Genomic DNA, 13,899 nt, shown 5'->3' on the forward strand with positions numbered 1-13,899 from the left:
TTGGGTTTTGTGACAATGTCATCATGGCGGGGCTGTAACAACACAGCAGCCAAGCTCGGGATTGTCACTGGGGCAATCGCAAACACCTCACAGTAATTAGACTAAGACTCAGAGAAGGCATCAGTCATGCCCGTGTTCTAGTGACTCATGACCCTCTCAGCAGAGCTGGAGCATACACAACCACATAGACACACGAGTCAGTGCCGCCTGCATACACGTGGAACCAGTCAGCGGACACGCAGAGCCTGGGCTGGTCTTAAGTAAAACGTAGAAGCTTTGAATAGATGATCTGTTTACAGGGAGAAGAAAAGCAGGCTATCAGGTTGCCAGATCTGGAATACATTGATGTTGATGCTACTCCCATTGTCAGATGAATCTGTGGATCTAGCTGAAAGACAACAGATGATTCACAGGATATATACAAATACGCCGACAGGGCACGGGGAGATTCGGATCTGTGTAATGTGAGCACAAGATTGCATCTCTTCCACTCAGTGACTGCATCCAAATGCTTGATTTCATTGCTTCTGCTTCTGTTTATTTCAGGCTGGTACGGTAATTAAAAGACCAATTTCAAGTCAATATTTAGACCATAAATTCTCTCACAAATAAGAGCCCGAGCGACATAAAAATCTGCAATACTTATTTGTTGCATGAGATGAAGTTTTCCATCAAGACTAAATTAAAACGTTTGACAGCTTTGGTCCAAGTCACTGCTCCTTTTTGTTGCCCAAAGAGTCAACAAGTACTGCCAGATACACTCACCCATGAGAACTGGAAAGAGCAGGGATATCTGACACAGCTAGAGTGATGGCGTGTGTCAGCCTTTTTTTTTTCAGCCCAGTTTCAGACACACCTTTGTGTGTTGCTGTGAAGTAAGTGGATATTTTCTTCAAGGATACCTCACAGCAGAGTTTGTGTGTTCACCAGGAGCTTTCAGTGCGTGGTTGGAAGACAGACTACGCTGCAGACAGATCTCTGGTTTAGCTCTGGGTTTTGCCTTCTCCCCCTGCTGCAGGCCAAAACTATGCAGATGAAAGTTTGGAGTGTAACAAAGTGATTAACAGCGGTAGCATGAACGGCTGAGGTTTGCCATATTTCTCCTGCTGGGTGGTAAGCTAATGGCCATATTAACATTAATTCAATTTTCTCCCGTCCTGTCTTTTCAGAGAGCTGCTTCATTATAGCAGCGACATTCCTGATTTTTACAACACAAGAGTTTTTCCCACTCTGGTGTTAGAGTGGAGAAGACTTTTAAAAGGCTTCAGCGACACGCCAAAGTTTCCGAGAAAAAAAAAAAAGAAAGGCAGCTGCTTTGCGACTCTTTCCTTTTTTTGTTTTGTTTTTTAAAATCAAACAGAAGCTGTGTTTTAGTTTAAAGGGCTGTTTGTGCACATTTTCAAAATGAGAAATGCGGACCATATCCTGTTATTGAAAGCCCGGGTATCTTTATGGTGGCCGTGAGGCACATGTCAGCGTCCCTCTCTGCGTATCAGGAGTAGCTGGGTGAAGGGGCAGCATGTTTAGTCATACATTAGGGCGAAGGACACTTAAGTGCTACCTGATGTTAGCGGGAGTGCATGTGGACACAGTGGGGTTTTTTAGGCGTGCCTCAGAAAGTATGCACAATAATTTTGCCATTTACTGCGGTCTTGTGATGGTGCAGTGCCGCTGTTATATTGGTTAGGAATGTACTATTCTATTTTTGACTGAGCCCACTCAGTGGGTTGTGGGCCACTACGGCCACTGGCCCACTCTTGACTTTTAAAGCAAAGACTGATGATTGGGTCTAAACCAGCCTACGAAGCTGCAAGTTTTGACGCAGGACATTTTTGAGGTGATTGTGTCAACATTTCTACAGCGCAACATCCTTTATAAAGAAATATGACAGAGAGCGGACATTGAATTTCACCACAGTGTTTTCCCAAATTCTATCCAACAAATTGCCCTCCTGGGAATTCCAAGGTTTCTAGTTTAAATCCTCGAAAAGCAAGCAGAGACTGATACAAATAAGATGACTAATATAATGAGGAAAATTATCCGTCCCACCCCCCCTCTGATTGCAATTTGACCACAATTTGTTATAGATCTTAGGAACGAGAAGCCTCTCAAGAACAATCCTCATTCTGTGGCTGGCTGCCCCAATCAGCCTGTGTGAATGGAGCTTGTAATTACAGAGCACAGCAGTTGTGTTTAAATGGCAATCCGCTTTGCAGTTTTTCACATAAACTGTCAGAAGCTTGAATCTGAAATGAAGCAAAATAAGCAATATTTCTGTGGAGAGTCCCTGCCAATAGTCCGAACAAAATAACACTTCCCCATCCAGGCCAACTGCTGTGGCTGGCCTGTTTATTTTTCCGAACATAGTTCATCGATGGAATTTCAGAATTAACTGACAGGCTTAAAAATATTTATTGAAAGGGCACCGTGGCAAAATGAACATCAGAAAAAGGGGAATCAAAAAGCATCCATCATCACTGTTAGGGGAGTATGTGAGCGCGGTGCAGCTGTCACTTCATTTCCACTCGCGCTAGATTAAATAAAGATCGAGCTGCAAAAAGTCCCTCTGTACTCTGAAGTCTGCAGGCCTCTGGCGCTCCGTTTGACTGACCACTTGTCAAACTGAGAGTGGAAAAAAAGGTACAGTGTAATCACGGCTCACCACAAGATGGAGTAGTTATTAATTAAAATAAAATATATTAGCCCACATTAGAGCTTAGATGACTGGAAGGTAGTTATTTTGGAAACACAAAGACAGTGTTAATGTTAGAGGTATTAGTTGCTGTAGGATGACTGTCCCTATAGCTCCGTAGAGCTGGACACATGTATGTGTATTGATCCATCATGCCGTAGCTGCAGTAGTTGCACTCGCAGTATAGTTAAGCTTTAAACCTCAAAAGCATTTCATATGTGAGCTGGCTTTGATTTGGAGCTTGAATGGGGGAATAATAGGGAGCAGACAAGCAGCCACACAAAGGCCCTGTGCCTCTCTAAGGGGTCTGGCTGCCTGGCTGCTGCAGGGCCCTGGGCTGAGGTTGAGTCTGAGGCTGGGGCTATAAGGTTGGGGTTTTGCAGAAGATGAAGCTGCATGGGGATTAGTAATGAAAGGCATGGATGGATGAGGAGAGTCAGAGGCGTGTCATCCTCTCCTGCAGCCTGACCCTCGCCTCTGAGATTATTTTATCACAGAGAAGCATCAGCAGAGCTTCGGGAGTGCAGGGGAGGAGGGTGGGCAGGTTGAAGAGCAGGAGGACTTAGGTACTCTGGGGTAAGATGGGACACGGGCAGGGTGCGGTTACTTGGGGCTGTGGCGGCCCCTTTCTAAACAGTGCTCCTTAAAATAGATCCTTCCACTATTTCAATGCTCAGTGACGGGTATGAAAGAGCTTTCTTTTTTAATCAACTCAAGCATAACATATCTTTAACCGGAGATTAAAGTTTGGTGAATGTATAAAGAAGAATCAAGGGGTGTACCTTTTTGGGTGTCTGTGTAGCCAAACAGGAGCCGTAACAAAGAAATAAAAGAATATCTACAGAGATGACGCAGCCTAATACAGCTGCAATAAAGTTAGAACATCAACTATGGCTGATTTATTTGAAGTGGAAGGGAAGTGTTTAATATGAGACACATGGTTTCAATAGATAGCTGAAGTTCCACGCTACAAATTGCAGAAAGATGTAAAACGGGCTCTAAAGGAATTGGTCAGTGATAAATACATGATATAAGACAGACACAGAGTGATGCCATATGAGTCCATTCACTTTCATTTTAGTAGAGCAGTGCTGTATTTATAGCGAGGTTTTAAAGCAATTCAGATTACACTCAGGAAAAGTAAAACTTTTCCTACTGTGACAAACTCTGGAAAAACACCCAGCTCTGGTCCCTGTCCCTCTCTACACAGACAGACAGGTGCAAACAAATTTATCCCACAATGTGCTTCAGGGCCTCTGCAAATATGCCACGTCCCAGTCTGAATCTCCTTGCATTGTCTTTGTTTTGAGTCTTGCACTGAAAAAATAAACACAGTCAATCAAGACAGGAGGACACATTCAAAATAGTTTCTGTCACTGAGCACAGGGGCATCAATGCCACTGTCCAAAAGAGCTGAGAAAAGAAACAGTCTTGAGTACAGAGCAATACCGTAGCTGTGGGTATCTGGAAAGTACTGAACTACTGAACAGATACTGAATTATTAATCAGATTAATTCCTAAATTAGTAATCTGTATTCCTCACTCTGAGGAAGATAATGGGAATCATTTTTTTAAATTTTAAGACAAAAATCAGGCTCAAATTAAACACCTTTCCTCATTTTGTAGCGTAAAATGCAAGAATTAGACACATCCAAGAATATGAATTTACTGAATTTTTGGTACTTATCGGTCAACTAATCCAGTGGTTCCCCTTTTTTGCTAGGCCCCCCTTTGTTTTACAAGAAAAATGTTCGCGCCCCCCCCCTTCTCACGCACGCACATGCACAACCACATCCTCCAACCACACACACCCATATTTTGCTCCATTGCGGTTTATTTCACACCTCAAACATTTAGTAAACAATTAAGCAAATACAAGTAATCTGCAATAAATTACAGGTAGTAAGGAAATAAACTACTAACTCTTTTACGCTACGTCCGCACCTGCACGGGTATTTTTGAAAACGCAGCTGTTTCGTCCACACGTAAACGGCGTTTCGAATCCCCGAAAACTGAGATTTTTTTTAAAACTCTTTTTTTTTGCGTTTACGTGTGGACGAGGAATACAGAGTTCGTCACGCAACGTCAAAGTTATGTGCCTTTTTTCACGTCACGCTGTGCGCCACGTTATTGTTTACATGAGATGAATTGCAGAATGGCAGATAGAGACAAAATACTGTTAATCTGACTATCTGCAGGTTTTACACACTTACATATACACAGGCAGTTACTGTCCCTCCATTTAGAAAGGCAGAGGCGTCACGGTGTGATTATTTTACTGTATGTGTAATAATATTCAACATTGCTATCAATGCATTTTTCAAAAAATGCCTCTCTGTGTAAAATGGTTTTGGTTTAAAAACATAAACAGCTGTAGGATCCTGTTTGTCCGTGATTTGGAGAGCCCAGCGCTGCTCCAGACGCAGGGAAAACCAATTCTGCAGGGAGACCTACCTCGGCACTTGTGCAGGTGAAACCAAAGGGAAGATTTGCTTCACCATATTTTCTAGTCTTTGGCTTAGAATTAAGTTGGTTTGGAAACATATTCAGCGATGCTTCATCTCCTGCTTTGCATTTCTGTGGGCGCCCCGTGCTAGCAGTGTCCAAGCGTTTTATTTTTTCTTCCCCCCCTTTTCATCCTGCGCCCCCCCTGCAATGGTTCCGCGCCCCCCCTGGGGGGCGGGCCCCACACTTTGGGAAGGTCTGGCACACAACATAAAAATATTAAAATTTGCTGGTGTCATTTATCTAATTTATGTGGACCAGTTCCATGTCAGTTCAAACTGCTGTAATTTACAGTCACAGTAGTTTCTCCCTTTTCCTCCTCACACACAGGTGTAGAGCTAACAGGAGACAGCTGAGGTCAAATAATAGTTAATAGTGTTCACAACAGCACTTTACAATACTGTGCAAAAGTCTTGAGGTATCTCTCATTTATTCATATTTTGTTACCAAGGAGCCAGCCTTTCTTGTAATTTTTAAAAGTGGTCTCCAGCAAGAGTTTCCCAAGGTTTCTGAAGGTCTTTCAAAGTTTTTCTTTGGACATGGGCTCCTTTTCACTCATTTTCAGGCCAGTCCTTGTACCTGACCATTTTCAGAGGAATGTTTTTTGTTTGGTAAGCTACTGAACGCTGACCCATGAATCATTTAAGCAGAAAAAAAGACACCTAACTCAAAGGATGAATCAGTGCTGTGTCCACACATAACAAACAACTTAGCCAAGAACCAATTTTAAAATGTATCTTTAGGCACTTTGTTACTGGAAGCCTCTTGGAAAAAAAAGAACACACATAATTTGTCCCCATTTCTTTAGCTGAATGTATGAAAAACGCCAATGATCTGCTGTTCATTGAAGCATCATCAGAAATGTGGAAGTGCGGCTGTCAAGAAGCCATTTTTAAAGAAGGAGAAAAGACACAATAACTGGGAGTGAAGTAAAGTGATGAATCTAAATTTGACATTTTTGGTTGAAATTATTGTCAGTGTGTACAGAGGAGGTCAGGAAAGAGGTACAACAGAGAGTACCTATACTCATCTGTGAAACACAGTGGAGGCCCCGTCATGGTCTGGGGATAAGGCAGCAACAAAATCCCCCATAGACAACAAAGCAGTCATTAATTTCAGCAGGTGCATATTACAAAGTGGCTTGCAGAACTGCAAATGGGCTAACACAGATTAGATAGCGCCAACAGTGCTAACAATTTACCATGTGGATGCGTACAAAAGGCGAAGACTAAGCCATCAGCTGATGATGACTGGTACTGGGAACTCCACTACCTGATCTGACACTACGCTTGATTTATTCTTGGCATAGAAAAGCTACCACTGGCTCCATATTGTTTATCATAGTCACAGGTGCTGTTCTCATTACATAAGCTTTTTTTCTTTTTTTACACCTTTGTTCTTGAACACTGTATTTTTGCAGCTACCTGAGCTCAAGCTGCATTACTGCTCGTTTGCCAAAAAACACTAATCACAGTCTAGGTTATGGTTCAGACAGACAGCTAAAACTCTGGACAACATTAAATCCAAACTTTTAATTTAGAAAACATCTGGGGAAAGATTTACAAGCTTGACAGTTGACAGCTGCTGCTTTTAACGTAACAACTAAAGCAGCTACATCAGCTGCTTGAGATATTTCTGGGTAGCAGTGGACACTGTTTTACCAATCATGGCTACATAATTGTACAAGCAGGCTTTTCAGTGTAGCTGTTAACTGGTTAATCTGCACCGCCGGCCATCATCGACATTATAATTAGCGTTTATTAGCTAGCGCACCTTCTGTTCCGCTTTCCTTCATTGTCGCCGTTGACGGACTTTGTCTAATTTTTGAAAGTCAACGCGCCACACGTGCGCTTTTCAGCAGCAGTTTCTCATTTATACAGTTACACACATTCACACCTAGAAGCTGCAAAAATATCCAAAGTCATCAACTGCTGGCCACAAAGCAGCTCTGCTGGATTGGTTGAGGGTTAAACACAAGGTACGAGACAGCCCGACAGCCATTCCAGCCTTTCAGCAACTTTCTGGTCACAAATCAGCTTTTCTAACCTTTAGGCTACAGCCACCAGTTTCCTGCTATACTGTCTGCATGCATAACTGCTAAATCAAACATGTCTTTCTTGCTGCTTAGCATATGTTGTGGTGTTGAGGTTTAATTTCACAGACTTTTTAGTGGATGTTTCTTTTCCAGCTTGTTTATGGGCATGTGTGAGTATTTTTTGAGAGTTGAGAGAGAAGAATCCAAGAAGGAAGGAGCCACAGAAAGATGGAGAGTTGAGAGAAAAAGAGAGAGAGTGGGAGTCCTGAGATGAAATGCTGACATACAGTTTCCTCATGATGCAGAAATGGCCCGTGAGTTTGGAGGCGTTGTTGAGACTACAGAGAAACGTTTGCCTCGTTCTTGCTCCGGAGGAACTGACTGATCACCGGCCAGTCTGCTCGCTTTCGAAAGACAGTTGTCTCTGATCTTGACCAAAGCCCTTTGTGACTAAACAAATGGAATAAATTACCCAACTGGAGTGAATTATAGATTTTCCCCCTAGAAGTTGCTGGCATTTATTATATTACAAATGCCTTTATGTTAGGAGCAGAAATTAAATGGGGAAGTCGTAAAAGTGCACTCCCAGACTTATGGCAACAGCCTCCATTATACTGTTAAAAAGAAACGCTCCTCTGGAAGGGTCAAGCATTTATACTTCTGTATATGTTTATATCATTTTGAAGATCCCAGTTATTAGTTCAACCTGGTGACCCAGCAGTCTCTTTTCCTTCTGTCAGAGACAACATTTCCTACAGCGTCAAATAGGCTCCAGGCGTGAGCCTTTGAGCTTGGCTGCTACATCTGCTCTACATATTCATCCCGGGGCCTCTTTAATTTCAGCCCCGCGCCCACACACACACTCTCTCACACAAACATACACATCTAACAACACATAGATGCACATTCACAGCTTTTTGCACATGCAAAGGGCTGAGCATACATATAAGCATGTACACCAATTAAGGAAGGAAAAATATCAATCACGTTACTTCGGAAGTGTCATTTCATGCAGACATGAAGCTGTTCAACAACTGAACTTAAACATAAGTAGCATATACAAATAAAACAGACTAAAACTCTTCAAAAATGTTTGTGAAAAGTCGGGGCTTCTTTATTCAAGGACATGTTGAGTTCTAGGCTACTGATGATGAATTAATCCATATAAAACACAGTCAGTTCCCCCAGGACATGCTGTTTAAATAAACTGGAACTCGCTTTTATGACTTGATGCCACTCTCACTTAGACTTTAAGATTGTTGGACTTGCTGTGTGGCAGATTTTTTATTTGTCAAACAATCTTGATTTGACAAAAGCAGTTAACTCAAGAGCTGAATAATAATGATTTGACCTGAATGATTTAGCTTTACCAGAATTACCAGACAAGAGTTACAATATTTAAAAAAGAAGATTTTAAAAACTCATCGTACCCATGGAGGCTGATCAACAGTGTTGAGGTTGTTAATCTAAAAACAGAATGCATTACACATTATATGTTACAGTAATTTGGAGAAACACCACTCATTACATTACTTTTGCATTACTCTGTAACGTGGCCTGAAATACACTGTCACATTTCAGTGTAGCAATATAAACCTTTACGTTTGAACACGAAGCCGACAGTATGAAGCTGAAAACCAGCCCATGAGACTTCAAAGTGATCGCCACTGATTCTACTGTAAACAAAACAAAAACAGGTGAAGGTAGAATTGGAGGCTACAAGCCTGACTGCTCATCAATGACTTTGCTACCTGTCGAAAATCAGGCCTCGTCTGCTCAGCCGTGGCTCAGCTTTAATGTCACTCTAGGATCCTGATTAGTTTTCCGTTAGCATTTTTCATTGCAGATGCTTGCAAAGTGCTGATTTTGTGTAACTAGAATAAAGCAGTTGTTTCTTTCCTTTCAGTTTGCACTTTACCATCACGCTCTTGTTCTTTTGTGCAATAAAAATAAAAGTAATGTCCAAATCCACACTCGTCAAATGTCGTCGACTGCTCCAGCATTGTCCTCCTCCCTGCACACGAACTGAAGCTAACTGCAGCACAAGTGGGCAGAACGAAAAGGTTTTGAACCACAAGTAATGACATAATTGTAACTGTAATGTGATTACTGAATTTAGTACAATTGTGCATTTAAGTACTCTTTCACAGAATGCAATGTGTTTATCAAACAATATAAACACTCAACACCCTTGAGAATTTTACAACTCTAGCAATTCATATTTTATCTTCTACTTACTTGGAGCAGCTGCCAGATAAAACGTACAAATGTTCACACAATGCACGACTGCAAAACTGCATTGAAGAATACAAAATCTTTTAAATATATTTTAAAATATCCACATTCAACCTCCAGTATCTGTCTGTTTTTCCTTTATGCTGCTTCAAAGGAGAACAGAAACCTTTTACCGAGGGCTGAAATCCTGATATTACCTTCATTTTCCAACTTTCCAGTTTATGATCAATTTTAGCGTTGAAAGTGACGAAATGCTGACTTGTGTTTAGCAGAGCACAGCGAGCCCATGTTTCTGTTGAATCCCTACCTAACTTATGGAGTCAGCTATCCAGCAGATAATTATTAACTTATGCATGTGAAATCTGCAAAACCTCATGGCTTGGAAGAGACACTTTCATCTCGTGTTGCTTCATGTCGCGTTGATACGCAGCAGATGACATCAGCGTGGGGATACAAGCTTTAGGTTGGCAGCGGGTGAGTACAGCTGAGTATACTGGCGCAAAAGTGCACAGTAAACTGAAACGGGAGCTAGGCAGTTTAGATTAAACAACAGGCTGGAGAATAGTGCAGAGATCTGTCAAATAAATCCATTATTTTGTATTTAAATACTATCAAATGCGTGATCGAAATTTAGATGCAACAATTAGATCAGCAGCAGAACAATGACATAGCTGGCACCTTACACATACTGACAAGCACATAAACAACACCACAAGACAGCAAAGACATTTACTCATAACATGTATGCTAGCTAATGAGGAAACAATACAATACAAGGTAGAGGCCAAGGGCTGATTCGACTAGCTGGGCCACCGAATATCAAAGAGCACAGCAAAAATATCATTACACAAGCTGTGCTGTGAGCAAGCGGTCAAATTATGTCATTGGACTGTGCTGTCTGATTGTGCTGCCAGTCTGAACTACTTTGCATCCTTCAATTTGATAAAAACAACAAAAAACAACAACAACATTTAAACTGCAGCATTAGTATAGGCTGGTTGCCCTGAGAGGTCAATTGGACTGCAACTTTAGAAAAAAAAAAAAAAAACAGCAAATAGAAAAATGCTGCAAAAGAACACAAAAAACACACAACGCAACAGAAATGGGGAAAAGAACACCAGAACAAAATAAAAGAAATTTTAAAAAATCCCAGAAAACAGGCGTGTTTTTGGTGAGACGACAACACAATGGAATGATTGCGGAAGTGACAAGCTAACAGTAAACAGCTAATAGCTAACATGAATCACCAGCATTATATGAAACTGCAATCAAAACGCACATTAATTAATTATTTTTCTCCCTCACAACACGGATGACTACGCTGCTTCTTTTGAGCTCAGCACAATCCTTTGCATGACTTTGTTTCTGTCAGTTTTTTGACTGTTTTCTACAGTCATTGGTTCCGTAGCTGGTCCCTCAACTTATCCGGTCTTTATGTGATGACGTGACAAATTCTGCTTCCGGGCCCAAAGTAGTCTGTTGTGTTTTTAACATGTTTTAATGCTTTGTATCTTGTTCTATTTAATCTCAACAAGCCCCTAGTGATCACTGTCGGCTTCTCTCGGTTTTTATTACCGCTAATAATTTTAAAGTTCAGTTTTTAAACCCTTTACGATGTAACCGTTTTCTGTTTTCATGGATGCCTGGACGTTGACGTTGACTTAGAGACCTGCAGCGGAGTTTGGGCCCAGACATGGTCAATGACGTCAGACTTAAAGACCGGATTGTGTCGCCAGAAACACTTACATTTTGCTTTGTGATTTTTTCCCCCCATTTCCGTCGTGTTTTATTCAACTTCTATTGCGTTTTGTGTGCTGTTGCAGCATTTTTCAACTTGCTGGGGTTTTTTAAGTTGCAGTAAATTTGATCTCTCATGGCCGCTGCAGCATAGGCTTAAAAAAAAGAAAAAAAAAAGAAAAGAAAAAGTGCCCTTCAAAGATTTCACTGGGGTGAATTAGCTTCTTAAATGACAAAAAAAATCTCTTCATTTCATTATCAATGTGATGAGGGGCATTGCTTGCAAAGTTGATGTAAATTTATGTAGTTTAACACACAAAATTGTGTCATTGACAAACTGAAGATATTAACCAAGTTCCCAGACTGGCAAGAATCTTCCAGAACTACCTATTTCAAGAGAAAAGTACACAGTCTGAATAATAATAACATCAAAGCATTTGGCCAGAAAGTTATGGCTATATGTCAGCATGGTAAACGCACCTTGATTGCACATTAAACACCACAGCTCCAAATTGCAGAATACATCAGCCCATGTTACTGTGTTTGGGTTAAAGATATAAATCTTTGTCCTGTAGCAGAGTACAAATCCATCTACAGTGTACATTTTGACCTACTCATGTTTTTTAAAGCACATAAACATTGTGTGCTTGTGTGTGTGTCTGTCAGAGCCAGAAGTCAGCTTTTTCCTTTTTACAGGTTATGAAAATTAACATGGGTCATGTGCCGTGTTTCTTCAGACGAATGCTGCTTGGCCCTGAGCTACTGTTTGCCTTTGAGATGTAGAGATAGACTGCTGCTTGTTGTGGTTTGTTGACTACCTACATGCAAATATATAGGCCAGGGTCACGCCACATGGTTTTGTTATTCTTTGTTTTTTACTAGTTTTATATGAGAGGCAATAACTCACTCAACAGAGAGAGCCTGCTGGTTTAAATCCCCCACAATGCAATGTCTGGGTCGAAGAAAAATCAGCAAACTGCAGGACAAATTGCTCCTGAGGAATAATGAAAAAAAACCCAACTTTACTTGAGTAATTTAGTTAGACAATAAAACTTGATAAAATCCCACGTGCATTCAAACCAAGTCTCTTCCTCTCTCGTGTGTCGACCAATCTTGTTCTCTCGTCTGCAAATCTAGTCCCTGTAACACCCTACGTTCCCACTGAGTCATATTATTTCCATATTTATGTCGGCAGCAGCCCCTCTCTTTGATCTGCTGCCTTGTTCAGAGGCTGATCCTGTTATGGCTTGTTCCTGTAAATACTTTGAAGTGCTCCGGGATTAGAAGATTGCGGACCCAATGAAAAAACAAACAGCTCTTTACACACATTCATTTATAAGGCCCCTTAAAACACACACAAAAATCATTTGGTAACAGTAGATGGAAGTTTACTCTGTAATTGTTGGTAATTGTGGAGGCTCTGTTTGTGGGTTCTGACAGAGTGAGATTCTGAGAGACTGAACTCGGGTGTATTTAGCCTTTGAAACTTGACAGCAGTTGGGATTTTCTCACAGGAACCATCTTTCTGCTGACCATTTCCTTGATGTGGGAAATTTAAGTGAACACTAAGCATGCACAGTTGTCTGAATTTGACAACTGCATGATGGAACATACTGAATCACATCCTATATACAAAACATACAAACAAGACTCAGTTTGTGCTCAAGCAGTCTAAAATATTACATCCACTTTTCCTAAACAGTTTCCCTGCCCTGACTTTTGTGACTATGGACGCTGGTATGAGGTCTCAGAAAGATGTAAGGACGGATTTATAAAGATTTCGTAAGGATTTCCGTAGCAACCACTGGTTATCAGAGGGTCACTGGTGCCTGTGGCGTTAATCATTATCATTATCTCTTTTTCATTTAGAAGAGTGGTCAAATGCTAAAGCACACGAGAACAGAAATAGCAAAGCAGGGATCCTCTGAACTAAACGTCATCGTGTTGACACTGACAATGTTGGTAGTACAGTGTTTACCATCTTCATGATATCAGTTTAGGCTGAGGGGTATAATGATGCCACTAGAGTGACAAATGGTGCCGGGAACGAAATTTAAATTCCACTCAAATTCCCTCACAGACTAATCCAATAGTGGTCACAATACTACAATTCTGATACGCTGACTAACTTTCAGTGTGCAGACTCTGAAAGTCACAACCATGTGATAAAGACTGTATAAAGACGAATGTGGACACCATCACATCAGCCACTGATTTGTGGACAGCTGTTTGGAGGCCTTAGGCTCACCATTTGACCATCTTAGCTCTTTTCAAACCAAACATGATGAGCAAGGGGCAAGGAGTGGATCTGCCAGAGACATTAAAAACACTACACAACGCGATCCCCTGTTTTGTCACTTATTTTACTCTAAATGTGACCACAAATTATCAAATAAAAATGATCCAATAAGAATAACTAATCAAAGCCATAAACAGATTGCCATCTGTAAATATTTTGCTAAACATTTTTCTCATAGTCCTTTCAAAATTAACGTGTTAACGCAAATTAATCCGCTATCACGGTCAACGCAATTAAAATTTTTAATGCAATTAACGCATCTGGAGTGCAGAAAAATCCCTGAAATGTTTATGTCAACGCATTTCGGGCAGTTTCTCCAAGTAGAGTTACCTTCGCACATGCGCAAATGGGCAGTTGATCTGGTAGTGACGGGCAGCCGAACCGATCAACTCAATA

At 41.1% G+C, this 13,899-nt stretch overlaps 1 protein-coding gene across 1 annotated transcript in view; it reads right to left on the minus strand.

Annotated features, from left to right (window-relative positions):
• Window positions 1-12,195, minus strand: part of runx2b (RUNX family transcription factor 2b) — a 78,391-nt gene extending 66,196 nt beyond the window's left edge. Inside the window, exon 1 of the mRNA XM_085246258.1 lies at window positions 12,112-12,195. The gene's annotated coding sequence lies outside the window, so the exon portion shown is untranslated. The remainder of the gene's footprint in view (window positions 1-12,111) is intronic.
• Window positions 12,196-13,899: the final 1,704 nt, after the last annotated feature.

Source organism: Mchenga conophoros, linkage group LG15 (genome assembly GCF_057382185.1).
Source record: "Mchenga conophoros isolate Kocher_MC1m ecotype Shallow Benthic linkage group LG15, M_conophoros_male_GT1.1, whole genome shotgun sequence".
Lineage (NCBI taxonomy): Eukaryota > Metazoa > Chordata > Actinopteri > Cichliformes > Cichlidae > Mchenga > Mchenga conophoros.